Source organism: Apteryx rowi, unplaced genomic scaffold (genome assembly GCF_003343035.1).
Source record: "Apteryx rowi isolate R43461 unplaced genomic scaffold, aptRow1 scaffold_167, whole genome shotgun sequence".
NCBI lineage: Eukaryota > Metazoa > Chordata > Aves > Apterygiformes > Apterygidae > Apteryx > Apteryx rowi.
In genome coordinates, this window is record NW_020447941.1 from 27343 (window position 1) to 54098 (window position 26756).

General features: G+C 43.9%; 1 long non-coding RNA gene across 2 annotated transcripts; it reads left to right on the top strand.

Annotated features, from left to right (window-relative positions):
* Positions 1 to 1087: 1087 nt before the first annotated feature.
* Positions 1088 to 26195, top strand: LOC112963297. Of its 2 annotated transcripts, XR_003252554.1 has the most exons (4): positions 1088 to 1581; positions 14580 to 14675; positions 15505 to 15743; positions 20979 to 26195. It is a non-coding gene; the product is annotated as an uncharacterized LOC112963297 (long non-coding RNA). The 2 variants fall into 2 exon arrangements; XR_003252555.1 differs by lacking the exon at positions 14580 to 14675.
* The last annotated feature ends 561 nt before the right edge of the window (positions 26196 to 26756 follow it).

Sequence of the window (26756 nt, forward strand, 5' to 3'; positions counted from 1 at the left end):
CAGAGSTGCGTCGTCCTGAGGTGGACGGCAAGGACTCCAGCAAAGACGCACGTTTTTTTGAAAGAAAGTGGTTGTTTTCAGGGTGCCCAAAATGAGGCACCTTCAAAGGAGGTTTTTCCAGAGCGTGCAGCGCTCTGAAAAACCAAGCCCTTTGACTTTGTGCCGTTTTGGGGAGTCTAAAATACCGATCTGCTGCTGAAAACACAGGCTGGGGCCCTTAGATGTGATTTTGGTGCTTTCAGAGACCTTTCTAACTGAAGGCAAGGAAAGCTCAGCCAGCAACACCCCTGTTAAGCAGCATGTCCCGGAGGAGCAGGCCTGGGCAAGGCCAGAAAAGGCATCTCCAGCGCTACCTGCCTTGCTCCYGACAGGCCGGGGTCTCCACGTCTTTCGAAAATCTCCCTTTAGACAAGGCTAAAATACATGGTATTGTCTACAGAAAGGAATCCARCAGGAGGCATTTTAAAGTAGTTGACCGTTAAAAATTTGCATAATACAATTAAGTGTGTCTATGTACATTTTTATTTTATATATATATGTGCATGTGCGTATATATGGATATAAATTAAAATTTGTGCTTTTTTCCCCCCAAAATTGCTATTAAAATACTCATAGACTTGGCAAATCTTGCATTTCTATCTCATGAGATTCAAGGAGCTTTGAAGTCCAAGTTCCTGTAGTCAAGAGGATTTTAACTTCTCTTTTGTCAGATTGGTTTTGCTATTTTCAAGTCATTTCTAGTTCTCCTGATTGTAGATAACAACACTTGAAAATGTGACTCACTACATGATCAAGTAGCAGGAGGCAAAGAAAAGAACCCACTTATTCTCTCTTAAAAAAAATCAACTAATTTTTCTAAGTCATATTCATGATTTTATTGTGGTTTTAATGATTACCTCAGCATACTCCAGCTACCACCACTACCCATTCCTGTGGGTCTCGGGCCTTTTAATTGCCTTAATTTCTGTCATATTACTGGCTTGCAGGCTTCTTCAAAGCAAACTTTACTAGGCATGTCTATCTCTCCAAAGCCAATCACTCAGCCTCTTCCTTGAGGTCTGGCAGTCTCATCACTGTGACATGATGGGGATAGTTTTAGTTAGTAGACCGTGCCCGGCTGCTCCTGAGAAGGGCTTGCAGCACTCAACTCTTGCTTATCCTRGCAAATGTGGCTGGAAACTTGGGTGTTACCTCTGTCAAGATGATGCACAAAGTACACCTGTGTGGACTCTACCTGCACAGTGAGTTGCTAAAGCACTTTGCTCTGCAAGCTGAAGGTCACATCTTGACTGGATTGAAAGCRCTCCAGGGTTAGGAAGGGATTCCTRCATGTACTGTGGTCACATCTCTYGATGGCAGTGTAGACATTTCCTTAATAGGGAAATAGGGAAGCTGAATGCGGCTTATACACAGTACCTCAGTKCTATAGGAATCAACTCACCGTGTGTAAGGACATCTGAATAGAAGAATAAGTTGCAAGAGACTGGGAAAAAGATACTGAAGTCAGGCTAGAAATAATGGATAACTGGCATATGATGAGAGCACATGGTAACAGGCTGAAGAGGAGAAAGAATAAGCAAGGTAAGGAATAAACATGGATCTCTCCCATCTCCTCACTGTTAGTAATATTTTAAGATGGGGAAAGTTTGGCCCCTGTATCTCTCTTCCCAGCTGCTAAAACCATTCCCACGCCCCAGTGACCAGCGTGCTGGATTAGCTTGTGGCAAACTGGCTACGCTAATCGCTCCGCATGAAAGGTGTTCAGCAAATCTAAACTATTGCTTTGTTTTCCCCAAAGTTTGAGGCTGTTCAGCTCACACTTCATTTATTGCCAGAGCAAGCTCAGCTTCCCCCATCCCCCCCCCGCACTGTTCAGTCCCTGGAGCCTGCCTTTTAGCAAAGGAATTGCTTGCACATATTCAATGTTCTGCAAACAGCATGGAGCTCTGGCAGGCGTTTTACTTGCCAGATGGGAGTGGGCGTTTTCAATAGATTATTAGTTGGCTTTTAACTTCCAAGGTGTTTGAATCCTGTGTCCTGATCAACGCAATTAAAAGCCAAACCACTTTGGAGCAGATGACAAGGAAACTGAGGGAAAAAGAGGAGGAAAGTTTTTGTCTGGGGTTTTGTTTGGTTTTCCTGCAAAAAGAGACGGAGCTGAGGTAGGAAAACACTCTCACACCACACACTGCAAGTGCTGGGCTCATTAGGACACAGCTMCACCACCCTGAAAAACTCAGTCCACATTTTTCTTATCTATGGTCAGAGTAAGTAAACACCCTTTTCTGTTTATACTAGTTGGATATACTGATCAATGTGTTCAGGCTGGGTGACCACTCCTTCCTCTAATTAATAAATTACATGCCAGTTTTAAAAATCTCTATTTCTCTTGTGCCAGGGATCCTCAAGGAGCAAGGAACAAGTGCCATTTTAACTGTTAGCACAAAACTGTCAGTTGCAAAAGCGATCATTAATTGTGTGCATGACAATGGTGCTTAGGAGCCATGATCGAGCTTGAATACATCAAGAAAGGCCAGTCTTGGCCTCAAGCAGTTGCAAAATTAAATGGCAGCAGGAGAGGAAAATGCAATGAGTGTGAAGGGAGTTGTGGTGCAGGTCAGAGCAAGGACACAGAAGAGTTAGGAATAGAAACCAGTTCTCCAGGCCCCTCAGCTCAAAGCCTTCATATCTTTAGTYCTTACCTCCTGCTGACCCTTAATTAGCCTCTTCCAGCCCTGTTCTTCCTCTCGGCTTACCCTCCCTAGCCTGCTCTAAAACTTGTGATGAGATGCTGGGGGCATGAGAAACCAAGAGATGGAAGGGGGCCCATCTTGTGCTGCAATAGTCCCTGGAGGGGTAGGCTGTGTGCAGATGTCCAGACTTCTGGCTGTCCCTGCTCRTAAAGTACTTCCAGCCTACACGGGGAAGATTCCCCTTCCTGCTCTGCTGCTGGAAGTTCTTGTCCTTGGAACAGGCTCAGAGAACAGTACGTGTGTTTGTGGCCCCAAGGTCTTCGTTCACAGTCTACTGCCTAAGTTCAAACCAACAGCAAAGGAGCGCTGAGATTCTGGGCTGTGAACTGGAGCCGCTGCTGTTTGGGCCTTGGTACGGTCTTGAACAAGGAGGTGGATCASGCATAGACAGCAGGGGCTGGGCGGGTGGCAAGACAGTGTTGCCCCTGCAAAGGCTGACCTCAGGCAGATAGCGGTGCTGGGACAAGATATTCTCGCCTGGCTCACCAACTTGCCCCCTTGGCCATCATTACTGGGGACCTCCTTGCTCCATAATTCTCATCAGCTCAACTGAGTTTGGCGAATCTATCAAGTTTAAACGAGAGAGAGGTTATAACCCTTTTCATTTTAACTTAAGTAGGTTAGGGAGTGAACATGCAAGCAGTTCTTCTGGCAGATCTGGCCAGATGGCAACTTTCGGCAGAAAAGAGGTGACAAGGGTTGGCATGGTGGATGCATGCCAGAAGGTGCAAAAAATGTGTGCACATGCTGCCCTTAGGTGCGTAACCACATAGCATCACTAGAATCAAAGGGAGGAACAACAGATGCAACTGAGAGTATCAACTTGCCTTTAAAATCATAGTCACACGAGCTGCACAGGATCAGCAACAGCCCATGAAGAACGTCTTTTTTCTGAGCGGAGCCTGGCAGCTTTGTGACACTGGCGAAGGGAGATAGTGCAGCTGTTGAAAACATGAGTTGTGAGCTAGTCAAAGGACAGCTGATGTAAATCGTCTGCGATAAAAAGAGGCCTGTTTACACTGGCTGTGGAAAGATAATGCCCCTTGGCTTTGGTAGAGCCGTGCTGATCTACCAGCTGCAGCAGGGAGGTAGGACCAGCAGGAAATCCGTCTCATCGACTTCAGTGCAGCCCTTCCAGCGCATACTGGTTGGAGAGAAGGGCACAGGTCATTCTCATTTTCCTCAAGATTCATTACACAACAGCAGCGTGTCTTAGAACAAGTATTTGGTTTTAGCTTTTTATTAATGCTTACTTCATTTTATTAATATTTTCCAACGTTTGTTTCATAGTTAATTTTTTTTTTTAATTGGCCTACAGCACATAGTAGGAGATTAAATTAGCAGATGTACTTTAAGGAAAAAAATGGTACATAATTATTATACGTGACATTCACTGGCAATGAGTTTTTTAATCTCTTAATGATCACCAGTTGCCTCTCTTACCCCCGTAACACACTGGATTGAAATCACTTCCACGTAGCCTTACTTTCTTAACCTTTGGCTTTTGAGAGCTCAGAACAATAACACGCATGTGGCCAAAAATAAAGTATCACCTTAATTAAAAAACAAAACTCGGYGCACTGTTAACTGAACTGTTGATCCTAACGTAAGCTGCCCATCAGTCAATGCCTATTCATTCAGTCACTTTAAGCAAGAGGTGGGCAAAGTATTTCGCAATAAACAATTTGTTTATTCAGTTCAGCCCTTTAACTTCCCTACAGACAAATTTCCACAAGCTTGGTTTGAAATTACTTCAAGCCAGCAGGGCCCCTTGTCCTGAGAACTTCTGGAAATGATTTGAAAAGTAAGTCTACAAGAGGTTTTTCATGTTCAGGAAAGATGCAAAGTTTCCACATCAAATGCTGCACTGAGCTGCCTTTGAGAGGTTTGAGAGACCGTAGCGTAACATATGTTTGCAGAGAAGGTCAGGTCATTAATCCGTCACTAGATTTGGTAATTCCTGTCTGTCAGATGTTTTTCACAATAACCTAACTGTGACTTGGTGCAGTGGCCTCTATCAGCAACGCTTGCTCTGAGCCTGCGATGTGATTACTGTGCTGCACTGACCTAGCAATTTCACGTTAAAATCCAGCTATCTTTAGACCCGTGTSATTTTAAGAACTGGTATTCCAGCATAGGTCTAGCAATTTGATTCAAGATGTATATGAGGTATGTGGATCCATGTGATGCAGCTCTTAATGTTAAGTGTCCTCTGCTGTGGACATCCTGCTGAATTTTTTGTTCCTGTTCTTTTAACATCTTGCGTTCAAGGCTATGGTGAAGCAGGGAAGGGCAGATGCAGCCTGCAGCTTCACTGCAGAGGTGTGCAGCCCTACCCCAACTGTCTAACTTTACAGCATGTGATAACTTGCGGGCCACTGAAGATAAACAAAAGACCTTTTTGTTTGTCAGCAGCAGAAGCATTCCCAGCTCTGTTATAGGCCTCAAAATTCACAACTCTGTTCTAGTTCCCAGTAGGGCAAGTGAATATAAGTAGACCAAATGCAATTTACAGGCACTGCTTTTGGCTCAGTTCACCCTAAGCCTGTAGAAATTTACTGTAAACTTAAACATGACTTTCAAACATTTTGATTGGAATTAATAGGAGAAAAAAACATTTTGTTTGCCAGCAGAAAGAATCAATAATATAGCTCTGTTTTTTTGCGAGAAGCCTTTCTTGCCAAATATTACAATATTTTGGCCCAAAGTTTTAGATGAGTCATGGTATGATAGCATCTAGCAAKAGTTCCCGCAAAAGGAAATCTTGTCTCACAGATCCCTAAGAGTTGCTGACTGCGCCAGTGAAGAACTGATTCGTATGACATTCTTATGTAAACTTTGACACAAGGCTTTGCACTAAGGGCTACTGAAATAGTCACAGGGTGACATGCTATGTTGTGTCTTGAATGAAATCCTAGGCTGGAGATATAGAGAGTCAGTAGACTACTCAACTTTCATTTTCACGTGTGAAACACCAGCTCTTTTGTTGCTTCACTGCGAACGTTATGGGAAGAAGGATAGGTGGTGAGCTGCAGATGGCATGAAGTTGTTTTACTATTCACAAAAGCCCTCAAAAGAGGTCTGAGCTATCCCAAGTAAAGCGACAGCATGTTACATTCAGTGTAGATAAATGCAAAGAAATGTATGTGACAGTGAATTTATTAGACTCCTTCACATAATGAGGTTCTAGGTAACTATATCAGCCCAAGAAAAGCATATGGCTGCTCTTGTGACAATTCCATACATATTCCGTTAGCCTTTCTTGGATCGCAATGTTGTACTGAACAGAGATGTTCCTTGAGACAAATACCTTGGCAAGATCCAAAACATAGAGGGGAAACTTCTGTGGAGAGCAAGAACACCCAAAGTGACTGTAATTAATGACAAAAACATTTTTGGCTAGCCACTAAAACTCATGAATCACTGTTTAAAATTATCTCTAGCTGTGAGAGATTAGGATTAAAATTGAGCATGGGGGAGACTATCAAACCCCTGCCTTTTAGGGGGATCTTACTCCTCTCTTTGCCRTATGCCATGCTGGCTATTTTTGAAGTCAGGACGGCAAGTATCAGGGAGCAGTGAGGGCTAGCTGCTCCCTAAGGATGGGGAGCCAAGTGCAGTAACACAGGCAGCAGGAGAAGGACCTTGCCAGCCGAGGCCCCATCCCGTTGTACCCAAGTGAGACAACCAGGACAGATCTAGAGCTGGTAGCCAGGTTCAACCAAGAATCCAGGCAAGTTCAYGGTGATGAGGCAGGTCCAAGGTCAAGCAGGGAAGTCACTCGGCAGGCCAGGATCAGGCCCAATGAGGATAAGCTGGGTCAGACACAGCCCAGTGATCACCAGGCAGGTCCATAGCAGTGAAACAGCTTCAAGGTCAAGCCAGGAAGTCAGTCCATAAGCCAAGATCAATGGAGTTCATTGCCAGGCATGGATAAAGCTGAACTGGAGGCTATTACTCCTACAACATGGTTTAGGAAGGTACTGAAGGCCCAGGCCTGAGCTTAAATGGGACTCCTGGGTCCACAGGCAGGGTTTGTGGGTGCAGGCCCCAGGCGAGTCTGGTCAGGGCAATTAAGTACCCTCAGGGCCCTGAGAGCAAGTTAGGGTGGCCCAATCCAGTTTTGCAGTTCCTTTACCCACAAGAGCATGCTTTTGATCAACAAAAGAATAAAAGGGTGTGAGCATATCCACTGAGTATTTCAGGAGGTCCAGGTCTCTATTTAAGAAAGAAAACAATTTTTGTTCATGCCACTGTTCCGCAGCTTTCAATTTGTAAGTTCTCCTCATGCTAAAGAATGTTTGTAGGCAAATAACATTATAATCAACCAGCAACCGCTGTAGTTCTGGCATCGCGTTAGATGGCAGCCCCAGACCCCAGGCTCCATGCACGTGTGAGGTATAGTCTTCCATGCAGTGCCCATGGCCTCTGCGCAACTTAAGATGACTCCTTGCGGGTCATAAAATATCTCATACGCTTCTATCTTCACTGATAGATTCCAGATGTTATTGAAGGAAGTTAATAAGTGGAGAAAGAATCAAGAGCAAATCCTATAGCTTTTGTATTTACCAAAATTACAGGACATAAAAGATCTCTCCTGTAAGTCTATTGAAGCCCAGCACACAAACCTGAAAAAATTGTTTTCAGCATAATTCATTAACACTTTTGTTAGTGCAGTGATTCTTAGGAGCAATGATTCACAGTAGTGTACTTATCAGAGTGCAAACCATCTCACTGCACAAAATGCATGTATTTCATTCATAAGCCTGAAAGCATCCACAAAGCTGAAATTTATCCAAGTAACAGAGTACTAAAAGATAAAATAAAATTTAAAAAATCAGTGAATGCATCTGCATTCCGCAGTACAAACTAATGAGATCCCTCTGGGGGTTGGGCTGATTCAGCATTCCTCAGTTTAGAATTTACAATGAGCATCACCTTCTTTTAAAGTTACAGTTCACCAGTCTTACTGAAAATCCACAGAGCTTGGGTCCTCGGCTTCTAACAGAGCTTTGCTCAGCAGCGGTGGACTTCTGTGTTCCCTTCAATGTATTGCTGAAGTGGGGCTCTGCTAAGGTCTGCCAGCAGACCTTTGATTTTCAAACTAGATGGCAAAGCCTGCAAGAGGTGTTGGATGTAATTGTAATTATGATTGAGGTCCCTTGGAAATTTGGCATGACAGAAGCCCTTCTGCCCAAGTTTCACCCCATCATCACTACCGGTCTTGCTCTGTAAAAGGGAATGACACTGGAATTGTTCAGACAGACACAGACCTGGTGTTCACTGGCTTCTCTCTCTTCAGGTCCTTAAGATGGGCTGAGGACAAGTGATAGTTCTCAAATGTTCTTGTGGAGCCTCATGTCTATAATAATTTCTGCTGTGTCTTCAGGGAGCATATCAGCAGAAGGGAAAGATCCAGTGTAAGAGATCCAGTGTATGACAAGAAGCCTCAGACTCTGTTTGCTCACAAGTGATGCTGCAAGAGAAATATAATCAGCTACTTCTGTGCTTAATGAGGGTGCTTCATTATCTAAGTGCTTGAATCCATTGGTGAAGCAGTTAGGCTGGCTGTCATCTATCACAGAGGCATCAGTTTAACCCCAAACAAGGACATAAAGGGCTTTAAATTATAAGAAAGGTCTGGTTGTATTCTGGATCTGGTGGATGCCTGGAATCCACTTGACTTGGGTGCAGTTTTGACTGGCATGCAATGATTGTGTTGTCTTTGCTCACCGTAACCAGAATGAAGGTAACAGTGAGCCTGGTGCGTGAGGGTTCATACAGTAACACGTGTGTCTGTCTCTCTCTCTAGCCTGTTGTTTCCTGCAAATATTCCTGCTATGGGAAGTGTTGATGGGAAGCTCTAGGCTTCACTCTTTGCAAGGTCTGGAGAATCCTGCAGTTTTCAAAACATAGCTAGGCTAGATTAGGCCTGTTTAAAGGCCACTTGATGCACATGGACAAATCCGGGAGGCTTGTGGATGCAGGTTTTAGAGCAAATGAATAAAACAGTAAGTTTCTTTTCTCCCTAGACTCCATAAATAGAGGCTGACCTCCAGGACAATAGAGTAGGATTCCTTCCAGTTCTCGCCTTATCTCCAGGTATCATTTATTCATTTAGTGCTCCACCTGAGTGGCTGAGATCTAAATATCCGGTTTTATGAATAGGTTTTCCCTAAATACCAGACTTCATGTCTCTTGTAGTGATTTACACTTCTTGAAAATGAAATTTGATCTTAGGTTAACAGTAAGTAGAAGTTAGTTACAGGAAACCACAGTTCAAAGACCTTAAGCTCAAACACGTGCGCGCACACACACACACACACACTCAAGCACTCAAGCACTGTCTGCTTTATATGCACACAAATATGCACCCCTTTGTATCCACCCATATGCAACGCAATGGCTATCCCAAGAATTTCCTAAGTGCTGCTTTTAACTAGAGCTGAGTGCACTATTCATACCAAATGGACTCTACTATTATCATTTGTTTGTGTATTAACATAGTGCCTAAGGGCAGATCCCATTCAATGCATTTTGCCCCTTTTATTGTGCAAAAACATAGTCCGTGAGTAGGTTTTGATTTTACCCAGATGTGTTTGTTGTTCAGCATTATTCACTGAATAATCTCTTCAGGGAGAGACAAAACATCAGACTGAAGAAAGGGTATAGACCTGCCTACTTTGCCTAACATCTTGGGGATGAGGGGGAGCAAGTTGTTCCATGTCTGCCTCTTTGCAGGCTTTTTCATTTTTTCCTGAAACACCTGGTGCTGTCCATGTCAAAACCAGGACATTATTCTAGATAGGACTGGTGATGTCTGGCAGTTCCTGGTTTTGCACCACAATTAAGACAAGTGGGCTATTTTTGTTGAACAGGAGGATTGAGATGTTATCGCTCTCACCAAATGCAGTGGCACTTCTGGCCCAGCTCAGCTGCTGAAAGGAGAAAGGAAATTGGGTGCTTTGTTTCTTAGTTTGATAGCAACCATGGCACCCCTGAACCCACCAGTTCTCTCATGTCCTTCCTGTTTCCCTTGAAAGGAGACCTACTGCTGTTGAAAGCTGCTTCCCTGTGCCTCCCCTTCCTCTGTTCAGCTGTCACAGCGCCCCGTGCTTGTTCTGCCCTGGCAGACGGCTCRTGGTTTGGCTGGCAAGCTGCAGAGATAGAGGCTGCTGACTTCTATCTCTTCCCTGCACATGTTGTCGTTTCGTTTCTATTTCACCATGCTGGAGCGAGGCTCAGGAAAGAAGTTTTAGGAATGTCTGCGAACAAATGACAGCAGGGAGTGCAAATAGGTCCTGCTAAGGAATGGGGTGCTGTGGAAGCGACATGTTTGAGAGTACAGAGATGAGAAGCAAGGGTGACCACAGGTTTAGAAACCACCATCAGCAAAGGAAAGATCAAAGAACTGGCACTGTTTGACCTAGAGAAAGCACAATCATATTGTACAAATACAGGCCAGGTGGCTGCAGCGACAAAGAGGATAAAGTCCTTGGATCAGATCCAGCTTTGCAGCAATGGACGCTGGCAGATGGAAGTTAGGCTGGAGCACTACTGCCACGGCAGGGGAGGAGAGCAAAGGGGATGGCGGGCCCTTGAGATTGAGGCTTGGTGATCCTGCTGCCACCAAGCAACAGGGCACAGGAGACAGTGGCCACAGTGACCAGCACTCACCCCGCTTTCTCCCACACCGTCCACGGTCCACTGGCATTGGCAGCAGTAGCCAGACAGCCTCTTTGGTACTGACCTAGGTAGGGAAAGCAACAACTGCCTGTTTCTCTTACAACTAGCTTAAATTACAGTGACCAAGGTTTAGATCCGACTGTAGGGAAAGGCAGCCAAACAGAAGGGTAAGGAAGCCATGAAAGAGCCTGCAGGATTGGAGACTCCATTGCTGTAGGGTTTGGGGAGTAAAATGCCAGCCACAGAAAGGGCATGAGAAGAGTGATGTGACTCCTGCACTAGCAGAGGGCCATGCGGTGGCAACAAGAGCGACTCTGCTCACTCTCTGTGCTGACAATGAGACCTGCAGGAACTGCTAGAGTGGTCCTTCTGCTGATGAAGAAGATGAAGCTAAATAAAATAGCGAATAAAATGTGATGCATTGAAGCAAAGTGATGTGACATGATGTGAAATGAAATGATGTAAATAAAACATGAGCCAGATTCATGGAGCTTTGCTGCTAATAACTAGCTGAAGATCTTGATCTCTCCTTGAGCTTTGGCATTGCTGAAAAGTAGATCAAGGCAGGAAAAAAATTGGAATGGAACAAGCAGAGTAGATAATACATTTTTGTGCTCTTCAAGGCAGTAGCTGAATACGTTGCATAACTTCTCTTCAGTGAGATGAGGTGGCAAAGGGCACAGCAGGTCCATTTTAAAAACTAAAACTGGACAAAGACCTCAGACTGGTGCTGTTAACTTAGTTTTGCCTTATTCTGAGTGAGGACCTGGCCTCCTATCTGCTCCAGACATCTCTATGACCATGGTTTCATGATCATGCTGTGGGTTGTCTATTTTTTTTTTCCCCCTTTTTTATTGTCCCAGGTCCCCTTTTGTGCATGTAAGGTAATGTGTGTTTCTGGATGCCCAGATCAGCAGTTGGTTATGAGCTCCAAGACACCCCCAAAGAGGGACCTGAACTGCCTTTCCTCCTTGGGAGTTGTGTCAGCTGGAAAGGAGGAAAATAAATTGAACAGCTCTGTGGAGAAGAAGGAGGTGATGAGGAAGGGAAGGGTTGTGTAGGCCAGGAAATGCTCCAGAAGCAGGAGTCAGATTCTGGAGGAACGTGACATTTGATCTTCTCCATGATAAGACATAAAAAACCCTGGGAAGTCATGAAAGTTACATTGCAGAGGGCATTTTTGATACTGCAAAAACAGGCAGTGATAGCCCAGTTCCTGAAATCAGRTACTAGCTTAGGTAACAAGAGCTTTTCTCTSTCTCTCACATGCRCACATACATATCCCTTCTGCTGTTTTGCTTTCATCCTCTCATATATACTATTTTTTTCTGGACTCATGCTCTTGAAAAAAGTGCTGCTAATAGAGAAACCAGTCGAGAGAAAGGGTCCAGTTTATTTCTGGGTTGTTATCAGCATCACTCATGCAACTCCCCTGCTGCTGTGTTTTGTGACAGCCAGACATGACACAAACTTTCCAAAGGAAATCCTAATGCAAAGTTTCTATCCTGCTTTCTGTGGAATTGCTTTATGCCTCTGCCAAATAAATCGTGAAATGTCACTGTGCTGTGCCGGCAGCATTACCTGTCTAATATGAACTCATTTACACAGTTGGTCCATGACAGAGCCATCAAAATTGCCCTGATCTTTGGACTTTGGATGTCCAGAGCCATCCAGTTCCCTGGCCATCGTGGTCCACAGCTGTGTCCTGGTAACATACAGCAAGCGTTGAATGAATTAACCTAATTACAAAAATGAAAATGAAGGGAAATGCGATGGAGAAAAATCATTTCACATTTAATTGAAAAAAATCATCTCTGTAAGGCACTAATATGTTGTTTTCTTTGTTGCTTCTTAGGAATGCTTGCAGGCATTTCTATTATTATTCACTCTGCGTGGCTGGGGAAAGCATAATATCTAGCTATCAGTGTGCTTAACCAATGCCCTTCTCTAGCCAGTGACTGTCTTCATGCTTATGCTAATTTGCACAGGTAATAGGCCGTCATGCAGGCCCACGAGCTGTCTTACACCCCATCACTTTCYAATATCCAGAAACCCTCAGGGCTGCAAGTCTTCCGGAGAGATTGTTTTAATTTCATAAACAAGGATCCTGAAGAAGGATGCTCACAGCCCCAGAAAACGTGCTGATTCACCCGCTCTGGGTACTGAGTTTTCCAAGTAAATTGTTCCATTCTGTGCTAGTAACACAGCGCTAGCACATTTTCACCCTTGCTGGCTAGGGACTCTGGCCAGTGCTGTTAGAGAGGCAGAGTGAGAACTACTCAGCCTCAAACTCCAGGCAAACTTGAGCTTTCAAGTACTCATTACCCACAGTTGCAACCAGATTTTCTCATGTGGCTATAAATCTAGAGACTTGKTTTTTTTAAAAAAACTGCTCAGGACTTTGAGAGCTAAGCAGTTACTTGGAAACTTTCACATAGTGAGAAGCTTTACTTGCAGAAAACAGAAAAACAGTTTGTTTACTGAGCCTACAACAAGTCAAGTTTGACAAACTCAGGCCAAACTAAAAGAAATTTTCCAAGACAACCATGTGTATATTCCCCAGGATCTGGAATCTGGAAACAGCATAGTCATCAACTTCAAGGCAGCATCTCCTGGCAGTGAAATACATAGGAACATCAGTTTCACTGTGCAAGTCCAAGAAATTTTACTGGTTCACTGGAAATTTTAGATTTCAGCATAAAATCAGAGGGCCAGGACCTCAACCATTCTGCATCCGCACAGGTCTTCTGCCACCAGTCATGTCAGTTGTTTCCAGTTCAGGCTCTGGTGCAGCTTTTTTATTTTTTTTTCCAGTGTCAGCTAATCATTATTGTTATAGTCTTACCTCGATGAAATGCAGAGAAGTTTCTTTACATTTATGCTGCCCAATCAGATTTCAACAGCTTTTCTGAGAGGCCTGCTAACTTGCAGACACTACAGTCAACATCACCGCTTGGTGCTGTTGCTATTCAGCGGTTGCAAAATTAGTAGTTTTTGACAGAGTTATGGCATCAGCACCAGCTGGAGATCCTTCATATATCCTGATCACTCCAAAGAATCATTTTTGGATACTAACTATGTCCCAAAACCCAGAAATATTAGAAGATTTTTTTAGGATGGAAATGAAGAATACACAAATGAATATGCAGAGGTGAAATTTAGATGGATTACATTGAATTATCCAAATCTTAATTTAGGTAGGACACTTGACTTTTCCAAAAAGTGCCAGGCGCTTCCTTCTTTCTGCAACACCTATCTTTCCACAAGGTCTCCCATCTAAGAAATGATTTTATCTGACTATGCTTGCTTACAAAAACTGCCTGCAGGTCAAAGTACAAGAGTGCTACTACTGTTCATAAACAGATRTTATTCTATTCCACTCCCAGACAGACATACTTAGAGAAGGATGTTTGTATGCCTGTGTGTATATATAAGGAGCTGAGATGATACTATCACATAAAGAAATGTGGAAGGATATCTAGTAAAGCATGCCAGAATCATCTRCTAAAGTCTATTCTACAGGGCTTCTGATACCAGCTTATTTCACATCCTGACTGAAGAATATACAAAACTGTTGCAAAACCATATTGTAAAAGGTCAACTAAAGTTTACTCATTTTTTAATGCAGTGCTGAGATGCAAGCTAGAGAAAATGAATCAATATGTTTTTATCCTATCCCTCTGACAGTCAGTATTTCTGCAGAGAGTGTGAGGCACAGCTCAAATAATGAGCACTATACTCCTCTTTGAAAAGACTGAGGGGAAAAAACAGAAAGCTTCAGCCAATACAAGCTACACTAAACAAGTGGATTACATAGCTTATTTTCTTTAAAAAAAAAAATTGCAGGTTTTCTCCCTTCCAAGTGGGTCAACATGGAAATTTAGTGAAATGATTGTAACTGGACTCTAACATCAGAAGCGAGACCATGCTTAATAAAGGRTGGCAGAAGCATACATCAGGCTCTGCCTTACCCTATGGTCAGACTATTCGTTAACATAATGCATCCAAACAGCAAGCAGCTAACACGAAGGGGTCGGACCGCTGAGAGAACAAGTGAAACAAGACAGAGCATAGTTGGAGACCTGATACTTTCCAATGGGAACAGCAGGGCTCACCTCTCTCCCTTTGCCTTCCCCACAGCAACATATAAGGATGTCGCCGTTCCTGAAGAACGTGCAGCATCTTTCGGTAGTCATGGGTGAACGTCTTTGACTGCAGCRCCAGTCTGGGAACTAGGTAAATCTGTGATAGGATTCTTACTCCTTTTAATGTGATTCAGGAATTTCATTTGGATGGTTTGTTTTAAGCAGTTCATTTTTAGAACAGAGAGGTTTGTCTCTGAGGAGGATTTCTGCCTGTGATGGACAGTGTCCATCCTGTTGACAGGGGKGTAGGGTTGTGGTAAAAACTCTGGGGGAAGAGGAAATGCTATTGCAATCCCAAATGCTGACTTTTAAAGACATGCAGAGGCCTTTGCAAATAGCACACAGCAAGGCTTCAAGCAACTGGCCTCAGGAGCCCATACAAATTGAAGGCATTTCCAGTTCAGAAGCTGGTCTGAAGCACTTTTCAGGCTCTTCAAAGGAGTGTCTTCGGTTCAAGCAGTAGAGTCTTGTTACACTTGTTGCATAGGAGAAAAGAGCAATGTAAGGGCTATGAAGGTTTGGGTTTTCCTTCAAGAGAATTTTGAGAGACAGGGAAGCAACAACAGGGTATGGCCAAGGTTTTCATCCTCAGACTCTGTGATAGACAGCCAGGCTCTGTACTTTTTGACAGTAGGTAGCTAATCCTGATGTACCAGCTGCAAGGCTATACCTCAGACACACAAAGAACGAAGCAGAGTGATATGTCACAACACTTGCTAACCCTAGTAATGGAGCTAAACCATGAAGCATGAAGTGAAACCATTTTATTCCACAGGAACAACTGCAAAAGTGTCCCAGGTGAACCATACTTTTCTAGATTACTGTTCTACATGTCTTCAGGATAGTCTCAGCTCCCTGCACTCCTCTCTCTTCCAAACTGGGGCATATTCTCAAGCAGTTGCCCTCATTTTCTCCCCCAGGAACCAGGGCCACTACCTGAACAGGAACCCTCTGCCCAGGTGGGAAGGACCTCTTTGAAAAGTCAACAAAGTCCATGTGCTCATGTCCTGCTGGCCACTCAGCAGAAATGAAAGACCACCTCCCAGAGCTGCAGAGATCCCAGATGGTTTCGGAACAGAGAGAAAGCTGAAGAGGCAGGACATGTCCCCTCAACACATAGGATTGGACAAGGGCTTCTGCTGTCCTTCCTGCCTCTCAGGTAAGCACCCTATGGGATTTGAGGCTGCATGATTCGATACTGTCTCCAGTTCTTGAAGCAAGGACCATGAACACATCAGCAACCATCATATGGTGTGCGTGGGACTCCCACTTCAGGAGTCCAGTCTTTTTTCTTAATGGGCAGCCAAGCAGCTCAGGAAGATCTTTCAATGAGATACCCAGTAACAGCAGGAGGTTATAGCCATGCGCAGCCAGACTGGCTGGAACTAAGGCATTGCAGCAAAATCTTCTGTCCCACAAGATGTCTTCTGGGCAGGTGACAGGGCTAGGTCCCTTTCTCTGCTGTTTGTACAGAGAAGCTGTTCAATCTCTGCATACCTACAGATTTAATGAAGAACTTCCTTGCCTCTCTCCTTACTGGGAGAGGCTATATTATGGTCACCTCCTTTTCCCATGCCATGGGACACCTTCTCTCTTGGTCTGTTGGCTAGTACCTAGGGAATAGATAGCTTTGGGGTGGAGATAAGCAGGATTTCAGGTTATAACAGAGCACATCCCTGACAGGACCTAAGGATGGACCCCAGATCTGGGGTCTCATGTGGCTCTGGGTTGCATGTATGCTAAGTTCACTGCTCCTTGCTCCTGCCAGCCCTGTTTCTTCTGATATGAGCCATCCACTGACTGATCTGTAGAAGGTTCCACTTTGCATGTACCTGGACTAGCATCATCACCTCTGTCATGACTACTCGTCTCTGGGCAGCCATACCTCTTTCTGTTCAGAAAGAGCTTGTCTGGTCCTCTGTTGCCTCCTGTTCACCTCATGAGCATGAATCTTCCAGTCTCAGTGGGGCATTTGCAGGAAGGCAGGCCGTACCAAGCCTGGAACTTTTCCTTGTGGAAAGATGCTCTTTCTGTGCACAGAAACCTAGGGCCTGTCAGGGACCTGCAAGTGTACAGGCACCCCCAGATCATGATCTGTCCAGCTGCGGGTATGGTGGAGTGCCATGGAGAGAAAAATAACCTGAAATAAGAGAGGAGCAGGTTCACAGGGAAGCTTAAGCTAGGTGAAAACTGGAGCCTTGTGGCAGAGGTGGAAAGAAACCTGGTAGCTGACTGCAGAGGGATTACAGCTGGAATGGAGGCAGCTTAGGGCCCTGCCTGTTCATGGCAGAGGCACAGCAGTGGGAGGACAAAGAGTTGCAACATCCAAGAAGTTGGAGAGAAAAATGAAAAGCCTTTAATGATGCAGACCTGACTCCTCGGTATGGCAGGACTAGGAATGGGGGCCCTCTTCCTTTATCGTATTCATGCCTTTTATTCCAGACAACTTTGGGATGGGAAGGTTTTGAATACTCCCTTTGTGCTTGGATTGCCTACAGCACACATCTCTGAGCTCTTCGTGAACTTTGCTGCTTGCTAGCCACAGCATAGCACGATTGGCAACCACTTGCAAAGAGAACGACTCTGTCCAAACATCACTAGAATCAGGCTGATAAATCCTGCAAATGCAGACCAATTTTCATACTAAGTCTGGGCTTGGGCTGGTGTGCAGCCACAGAGTAGCAAAATGAGAAAACAGCGGTGCTGTTAGAGTGGGATTTCCAAAGCTGCTTGTCATTAAATATTGGGAATCCAAACGCATTAGGGCAGCTTTGTACATAAGTACTTAAACCTGTGCTCTAAAACCAAGCACGTGTGCACAGAATGGCTTGTGGTGTAGCCTCAGGAAACTCTTCCTGTACTGCTAGTGGACTGCAAGCCTTTGAGACTTCTCAATTGCTGTCATCTACGAGCCTTTGCAGTTTTCTGTGGCCATCAGTGCAGAGTGTTGTCTTTCTAAGTGCTCATAGAGGGTGAGAGGTACACGAATGGGAGCATTTTGGCCTGCAGGCTATTATTCCTCCTTGTCTTTCTCACACCATCAGGCAAGCCAGGATCAGGACAGTTAGCAAAACACTTGGTAGCAAGAGAAGGCTGAGCCATTCACCTTGCTCAGCCTGCACCCAAATAACAGATCATGGTTTTTGGAAGCAAAAGCCATAGTGAAATTGGCTGGAAGGTGTCCTGTGCCTGATGAAARCGCAAAGATGATACAGAGCTAAGTTTTAAATCGATTTATATTCATGCTGCTCTTTCAAATATGTTTGAAAAGTTGTGTGTGGATTGCTTTGTGCAGCTAGAGTTGAAACCAYATCATCTGTCATCCTCCAGCCAGTACACAGATGGAATAAAGCTGGCATAATTAGTATATTAAGTACCCGCTAATTTGACAGAAATGTGATCATGTGCTCAAACCTAATCCAGATCAGATGGGGTTTTGGTGGTAGACAGAATCAGTGTTGGCAATTATGGGACCACAGCCATCACATCATATGGTCAGCGTTTAAAGGTATTTAAATGCGGGCCTGRCAGGTTCTCTTGACAATCCTGATTGGCACTTATCTGCACCTTTAGACATCTGTGTCCTTAGAAAACAGTCATTTTATACATCTTCTAAAATATCACACTTTTCAGTGCTAAAAGGAAGTGTTTGTTGTGTGGAAGTGAGCAACTCTAAATTCAATTGCTCAAACTTTTTTTTTTTTTTTTACTTTTACAAGAAAAATCTTAGCTTGGCATATACAATTTAAGCATTGAAAGGTGATTTTATCTGAGCTGTATTGATTTATTTATTTTTCTGATTCATGTTGATTGGTATTATCCTAGCCAAGGTCTTTGATACGTTCTGGTAAGCTGATGAGAAACACAGTATGGTTTATGCCATTGGTTAGCTGAAAAAAATCATGAGTCAAAATTATTTGCATCTGAATTTTCTAAAGGTCTCACCAAAAGTCCACTGAAACACATAAAAAATATGACTAAATTGCAGGGCACTTATTTCTGGAAAGTGGTGGGGTATTGTTGTTTTTGCACTATTAAGACTGTGTCAAAGAAAATAAATAGTGATGCTAGAGGAATATATGTGGGCTTTTTATTCAAAGGAAACAGTGGGAAGTGCTATTTATATAACACAAATGTAATGCAGGGAACAGTATACTAGCTGATTAGTAAACGAAATTCTTTGTAGAGCTTCATCTTTACTTTTAAAATGCTCAGGAAAGGCAGATGAGGTCAAGTTTTTCCCTCTCTGGTATTGTTAGAGTAACAAATCATACGTTGCACCACGTCCAACTCCTTGGAAAGGCTTGAGATTAGAGACCAAAGTGGCTTTGCTGTCCTGGCTTTGCATCTTTACGCAYGTAATCTCAGTCTCTTGCTCTGCTGCTGCCAGCCAGTTTCCATATACGTTGTGACATTTCTCACCCCACGCTGAAGGCTACAGACAAATAGGCTGACCATTTTCCATAGCAATGAGGAAGAAGGTCACTGGCGTGTGCCATGCAAGCTATTTCTGTGCTAACACTCCTCAGCAGGGCCTGGTTCAGCGAATCCCTGAAGCAGGTGCCTAAGCGTGAGCGACCACATCCTCAGGCAGGAAAGYTTGAACTGATTTAATGAACAGGGCTCAGTGTTCAATGTTCACTAAGGTACTTTGGTTAAGTTAATCCCTAGCAAAGCAGAGAAAGAGCTCTGCTTTGGCAAATTTAATCTGGTGACATTTTTCCGTATCCTCTTGCTGTCCAGTCTGCATTTTATGCAGCTTCTAGAGGACGCATGCTTTGTTCTTGTTGTTAATAGYTGAGTTATTTTGCACTGGAAGGTTGTAGGAAGCAAACAGAGACGGTTCTCTGTATTCCTGTATGCTTTCAGGTCTCGGAGACTGGTTTCCGCTGCCCTGCCCCAAGGGGAACCTCTGAGATCAGGAGGATAAGTGACTCCTTTGCTCCCGTGGCTGCAGTTTTCAGCTGTGTTGCTCTGGCTGTCTTCTCRTTAACAGAAATGATCCCAGTAGGTTTAGCAGGGCTAGCCGAGGACAAGACAGGAAGAGAAAGAGCCTTGCCGAAGGTTTTAATGAAACTGCTGAATTACCAGATAATGAAAGGGTGGCACAGTGGATAATTAACTCACTAAAATGGTATCTCGAACACCAGAGAGTCGTCTTTCAAAGGCTGGCTATTTACTTAAAATACTGTTGCCTTTGTAACTCTATGGCTTCGCTAGGAGCAGAAACTGAGGGCTCATTTACTTCCCTAATTAACGACATAACCTGCAATTATCCAAAATGTTATGGAAGATCGCTACAAAATGCGTTACAAGCAGCTGACTGAATACCTCACTGCTAATCCGATAGCTTTTAAAAGGCAAGGTGCCTTTGCAATGCCAAAGTGATTTCTACAGGAACAGAGCCTGGGTGGCCTGGTTTTGCTCTAGGAAATYGTCACATCACAGAGTCCTCTGTAAATGTGAACTATTAGTGGCATCGCTATAATAACATCAAGCAGGCAGATGATAACATTTGTGACGGATGGGGAAGAGGGCAGATAGGGAAGAGATTTTTCTCCAGATTTTGTTGGGGGGATCAAACTGATTTTCCAAGCCCCAGGCCAGCATCATATCCCTTCCTTACAAACCCATCATCCACTTTAACAGGCTTGTGTTGAGGTGACAAACTGAACTGTGCACAGATCAGAAAATTACAAAGAGAAGGATTAGAAGGAAGTTACTTGTGGTATGTACAGTGCATTCTCTCTTCCTGACATTGTTTTTACTATTTTGGGTGGTATTTTCAAAGCTGCCTCACGGGATTTGGATGTTCACATCCTGCAGGCAGCTTTGACCATCAAACCTCTTTGCCCTTCTGCCACAGGACAGTCACAAAAGATCAGGTCAGATCCTCACATCACTGTTAGCATAGCCAATCGTTCCTTCAACATCCAGTGCACAAATGTAACGTTTTTACCACAAAGTCTCTGACCAGCTCTTTCTTTGATAGATGTCAGTTCATGTGGGCTCACATGGAAATTTTCAATGACTCAGGACTGGATCCCAATAAAAAAACTATTTTTAGATCAGCAGATCATTTGCAAAACTGTGAAATTACTTCAGTACCTCTAATAAAATATCTCCATTTCTCCACTACATCCTCATTTTTTTTTCCCAAAATATTTTGAGAGATTTGGGGGCTTTTTTGCATTTATGCAGGATAACTGGATATCTAACAGAACATTTGGAGATACTGTGATTTACCTCTCACAGGGCAGCTGGGCACCCTGGAGTTGTGAATATTTGTGGTGTGCACGTGCAGATCAGCTGCACGGCACAAGCAGAGTATGTATGGTACTTCCCTTAATTAAATGATGTGAAAAAAATCCCTTAATCTCTTCTGTGTCAGCAGGATTTATGGCGCACGTGCTCTGCCATGAGTCTACTCCTAGTTCTGTCCAGGAAATACCAGGCAAAAATATTGCAGCTCTGGAGAAAATGCTGAGACAGTACCAGAAGATGATCTGCACCGTGCTGCGGGCAGCGAAACGGAAGCTGACCAGACAGGCCATCTGGCAAGGCTTCTCAGTGCCTCGTAGGACTGGGTCTGCTCTTCTTCTGACTGAAATTCTTCAGGAAGCATCAGGCTGTAGCTAGCTCCACATAAGGGGTCCAGAGAACTAGATGCCTTTGGTTTCCAACCCAAGGTGAGTGGAGCACGTAAGGTGAAGGTAGACACCGGTGTTAAAATTTAGGGAACAGCTATGATGCATGTGAGGAAGGACCTCATTCCTCTTTCATACTAGACGCAGTACATGAGGGATTCAGCTATTGCTGGTGGCTTTTATGAAATGGGGGTAACTTGCTTTTACTGAAGTTTACATGAGCTCTTGCAAAGAGACCTGTGCTTGCTGCACCTGCCCTCAAGCCAGCTGCATGTCAGCCAGTCCATACCCAAAGGCCGAAGCGGTTCATTAGGCAGCGGTGCCCTATCAGTGGTKCTTCTGGTATTAGCTTGACAGCAGCTCTTTGGGATGCAAGTCTGCTGACATCCATCCCTCTTGGACTGCAAGCAGGGCAAGTGCAGGTCTGTCCGCAAAAACTTTGCTTAGGATCAGACTTCGATCCTGGCTGCAAGCAATTGGACACGTTCTCCTGTGGTTCCAGGCAAAATATACGGTCAGGGCTGCCCTCAGAATAGAGACCATGTTTTTATGTTGAGAAATTCTTATTTTGTGGCGGACACAGATCTAACAGGGTTCACACAGTGTGAACCTCAGAGTGATCTGTRGACTATGGTATTTCTCAACCCAGAGTATTCTATTTTTATTGATAGCTCAACTCCCTTATGGCCCTTGCTGTCTTCATTTCTATTTCTGCCTTTTTGAACCAGATACTCAGCTGGTCGTAGCTTGCATATCCACATCAGCTTCGGCTGATGGAGAATTGCTCTTCTACTAAAGTTCCTGAACATGGGAAAGAGAGATGAGCCTACCATTTCTTTTTATTTGAATTAGAAGAAAATCTGATGCCTACCAGAAATTTAGCGTTCTCTTATGATTTTCTTTGCCTAGGCTTAAGTTTTTAGGAGCCTAAAGACACAAAAATGTTTGCCAGTTAATAGACAGCATTAACTAATAAACTAATGGAGAAGCAGAGTCTTATCAGTTAGTATTTAAATACAAGTAGCTTTTGAATGTTTTCTGTCTACATTGAGAGAAAATTACTGCAAATTAATTCTTTAAGTGGATTGCTTAAACTGCATTTAACTTCCATGTGGTCAGTCTTACTCTGATTTAAAGCAGCCTTAATATTATTTCAGTTTGGAAATGACCAGATGTAAAGCATTTTGCTTCTCAATTAGAACTTCCACTGAGAGGTTGAATGAAGTTTAACTAATCCACTTAAGATCAGTCACTTAATTTGGATTATTCTTCCTGAGTAGGTAAGCTCTTGCACTGCTTTCTGACCTGCCCTGCTTTACTGGGGATATAGCAGTGTGGCAGCCAGCAGGATTAAACCCATTTACTCCAACAGAGGCCTAGGCCCTGAAACGTGCAACTTAAAAAAAAACATTTGGAGAAATGAAGTCATGGTCTGGAGGGGTTTATATTTCTTTCCTTTCTAAACAGTCAGTAGAAATCTAGGACGTAGCTATTCAGAAAAAAATAGAGTATGTTGGACAAGAATTTGAAAAAAAAGAAAAGAGTAGAAACTTACTTTGCTAACCCTTAAACTACATTTAATACACATAATTTGAGGRCTTCACCTCATTGTTAGGGCTGTTGGAACGATTACACGGTTTGGCTTCCTGGTCTGGGAGTACATGTCTTGCCTAGGGCATGAGAAAGTTGCACAAGCAAATCCCAGAGAGTCTCCACTTGTTGGGCTTTGCTCAAAGGCAACTGGATAAAGCTCTTGGGTCCGTGTTATGTCACCTTAGAAGTTTCATGGCCCCCCTGACCTTAAAATTAATTCTTTCTTTATTTGTTTTTACTGAATACAGTGTCCTGATACACATTAACTTCATGTACATGACATTTACATGGCAGGCTGTTAAGTATTAAGTAAGYACATGGCTGTTAAGTATTACCAAAAATAATTTGCTAATTTGGCTAATTTGCCACTAAAACAAATAAGAGAACAAGGCACATTTTGTGATGTAGTTCCTTGCTTTTTAATAGTGCTTGCTCACTTAGTAAAAGATAAAGCATTGTCTTTTATGCAAGGAGTTTCATTTATCAGTGCAAATGAATAGAATTCTGGTTGGTTAATTAGGTTCCTGGTTCACCACAAATTGCTGATTTCTCTCTTATAGAAGTAGGGACCAATTTTGTTGCTTTTCAAATACTGCTTCTTYGTGCATGCAGTACCGTGAGCTGTTTTCTTAGCAATGGCCATTCTTGGGTACTACAACACTGCGGTTCTGCAGAGGGCAAAGAAGTGCTGGCGCATGCAGTTTCAGTGGAGAAAGAGGTGGTCAGGTTAGTTCTCAGAGTCAGTAGTAGAGCTGATGGAAAGAAATGGGGTAAAGAGGGAGATTCAGGGAATTAAAATCCTTTTAAAGTTGGAAAACATTGCTTGTCTTAGAAACTGAAGTGTTATTACATTTTGGAAGGGTTTTTTTATTCTTTTGACAGGTATTGAAGTAGCAGAAAGGGGAGATAGGACAAAAAGGGGGCTTTGGAACTGTACATTAATTTCCAGTAAATATTGGACACATCTGTGGCTGTGTGATACTGTGATTCCTGCTCAAGAGAAATCCTCACAATTGCTTCTTTCCAGAGAAGCAGTGAACAGCCTTTACTTGTTTCTCCTCATGGTGCTTTATCCACCACTGAATTAAGGAGGATTATACCCTGTCCATCACTGGTCCCTCGTCTCCTTTCCCATATTCCCTCCCTTCTGGCTAACGAGCAGCAGAAAGCTCTTCTGGCTTGCCCTCCTCCACACTTCAGCTTTGCCCTCTGCTTGCCTTCATAGCCCTTGGCCAGAAATGTCCCGGTGCCTCCCAAAYATGCGTTCCCAGCAACAGTCCCCTGCAAGCCCAGGCTTGATACCGAGGGTGTTGTCTCTCTTTGATATCCCGTGGATGTTTTCCGACAGTGCGTGGGGAGGAGATGGCAGGACCAGACTTGTTACATACAGAATTGCCATTTCTCCTAAGTACTGTGGGACACCCGCAGCGACTAAGTTATAAGCCTTCAGGAAATACTCGGCTTGGTCCTGCCTTCAGGATGCAGCCGATTCCCTAAAGGCCGATAGACCCGTGCGAACGCTGCTTAGCAGCGGTCACTGCATGTCCCCCTTCTTACACTCCTGTCCCGCGTTCTGCCTTAGGTTATCGACACGGCTTCGCCAACCGTAGCAATGTGGCCTGGAGTATAATTTAAAGCAGAATTTGGCCCAGTGACTTCATCCCGCTGCAGTGTGCTCTGGGGGGAGGTGGGGGAAAAGAAGCCATTTGAAGAGAGGCTGCTGTGACATCCCCTGGCTCAAATCACTGTTGCCTTTGTGAACCCGCAAGGCTAAAAGAAAATCAAAACCAGTATGACGTACGCTGAGCATAACCTGCTCCTCCACTTGCTGGCAGGCGACAGGGAAAGGGGATTTCCTAAAATAGACGTCTGGAAACTTGTAATCATTGAGAATGACAGGACAGAAGAAAAAGAGGGACTTACAGCGAGGCTGAGTGGGGAGGTGTTACATGAAATAAGATTTGTGAAATAATTATAAGCCTTTGCAAGYGGCTGCTGCCAACCACCAGTCCTGCAACGGTTCTGATTAGCAGCGAGCATGTTTGTGGGCTGCAGAGCACGCGGGGCACCCAGCTTCTCGGCAGGGCTGGTGTCCATTRACCGGCACCGCACTCCTGTGACCGTGCTGCTTCTGGTACCCAGGCTGGTCTGCTGGGACATAATTTGGATGTCTGAGCATCGTGCCCTGCACGCTGCCTCTCAACGAGTGGGCAGCTGGGGTTGCAGACAGGACTTGGCACAGGAGAGGTGACAAGCAGATCTTGACAACCTCATTCATCTGCCATCAAAACTCGGAGCTTTGGAAATGTGGAGGCAGCTATATCTCTCCCGCAGGCATGTGAAGTTCTGCAAAAATGGTGTTTGAAAAGTTTGAAAGGGTCAATGCTGAGACTGTAGGGTATGTGTGTAAAGATACCCAGACTAGCTTGTTTTAGGATGAATTTCAATGTGCGGTTTACTGTACAGATTTTGGTGAGCAGTTACTCACCTAGAGCAATCTTCCCTCAGAAATGTTTGCAATCAGTTGCACAAGAAACTTGCACACAACATAAATAAGGAATAAATTACATAAATAACCTTAAAAAGGGAGTCTGCAGCCTGACCGCAGAACGCAAGCAGAGCTTCCTTCTTATCTGATTTGAAGCTGGTTTCACAGCAGCGTAATGATTTGCATTGCGCTCCTGGTTTGAATTTGGGGAATAGGACATCTGGCAGAATTCAGGGTTTGAAAGCGGAGGGCTTAAGTCCCTTTTGATTTTATTTGCATTCATCTCCTGGCCATTCTGTGCTGCTGAGGGGCAGTAAATGAGAGTGCGGCCGTGGTTTTCCAAAGCTCCTGACAGAGCGAGGCAGTTCATCTGCTTGAAGCTCAGCGCAGTAGGGSCAACTGACTCTGTTGGACTCTTTGTACAATCCGGCCCTGATGTTTATATTCGTGCCCCAAGATCTAAACCAAGAACAGGAAATTAAAGCTGGGAGAGCCTCAGAGAAAGGGTGCTTTTTGTAAGCCCTCACTTCAAATTCCAATTCCCTTGCTGCAGAGCAGAAACCTCTTGTTTTTTCCCCCGTGACCTTGGTAAGTATTTTATTACTCACGAAGGGTGARTGGTCGCTGTTCCCGGGGCAGCTGAGACCATCAGCGCAGGCAGAGCGCAGGCAAGAGCAATATGGGCAGCCTTATTTCGTCCTGCCAGCGCACACCAGCCTGGCCTCTGGGGTGCATGTGCTTTAGGAGAGATTTGGTCTCCATGCCCGATCGATCTTTGCTGTCTTGCCTGGACCTGCCAGACTGTATCCTGCCAGTTGCAACAGCGTTTTTGTGATGGCGGCATTTTCCAGTTACAAACCAGACGGAGGTTATCACCTTTTTCCAGGGATGTTACTGCAGCGCTCTGAGAGGCCGGCGGTTTGGTTACAGCTTGCCCAAGCTGTCCTGTTCCCTTCTGCTCTGGTGTAAAAAGTGACAGAGGTTTAAACTGTATTTAAAAAGTGCATTTAGTAATAAAGAGAGTTTTAAAAAACAAAGCAGAGCTTTTGTACTTAATTGAATTTTGATTTCCGATAGATTTTTAAAATGTCATTTTATTTTAAGAGAAAACATTTTAAAGTAAATTTGACTAAATTATGGCTAACCAATTGTCAGGCTTAAATGCATTGTAATCCAGCTAAATAAATGAAATACCAGCTAAGATGTAAGAGTACAGGTTTGTTATGTTTTATAAAACTTGAACCACACAGATTGTGGAAGTGACAAGCTACATTTCTCCAAATTTAACAGCATCATTCTCACTTTAAAGTATTTAAAGAATATTTTCTGTCCAGAACTCGGTCAAATATTTCAACTAAATTAGGTTGAAAAGATACTGAGGAGATGAGATATCAATCAGCTTGTTTCTTTTTTTCTTCCATTACATATATGAAAACTAGCTGTG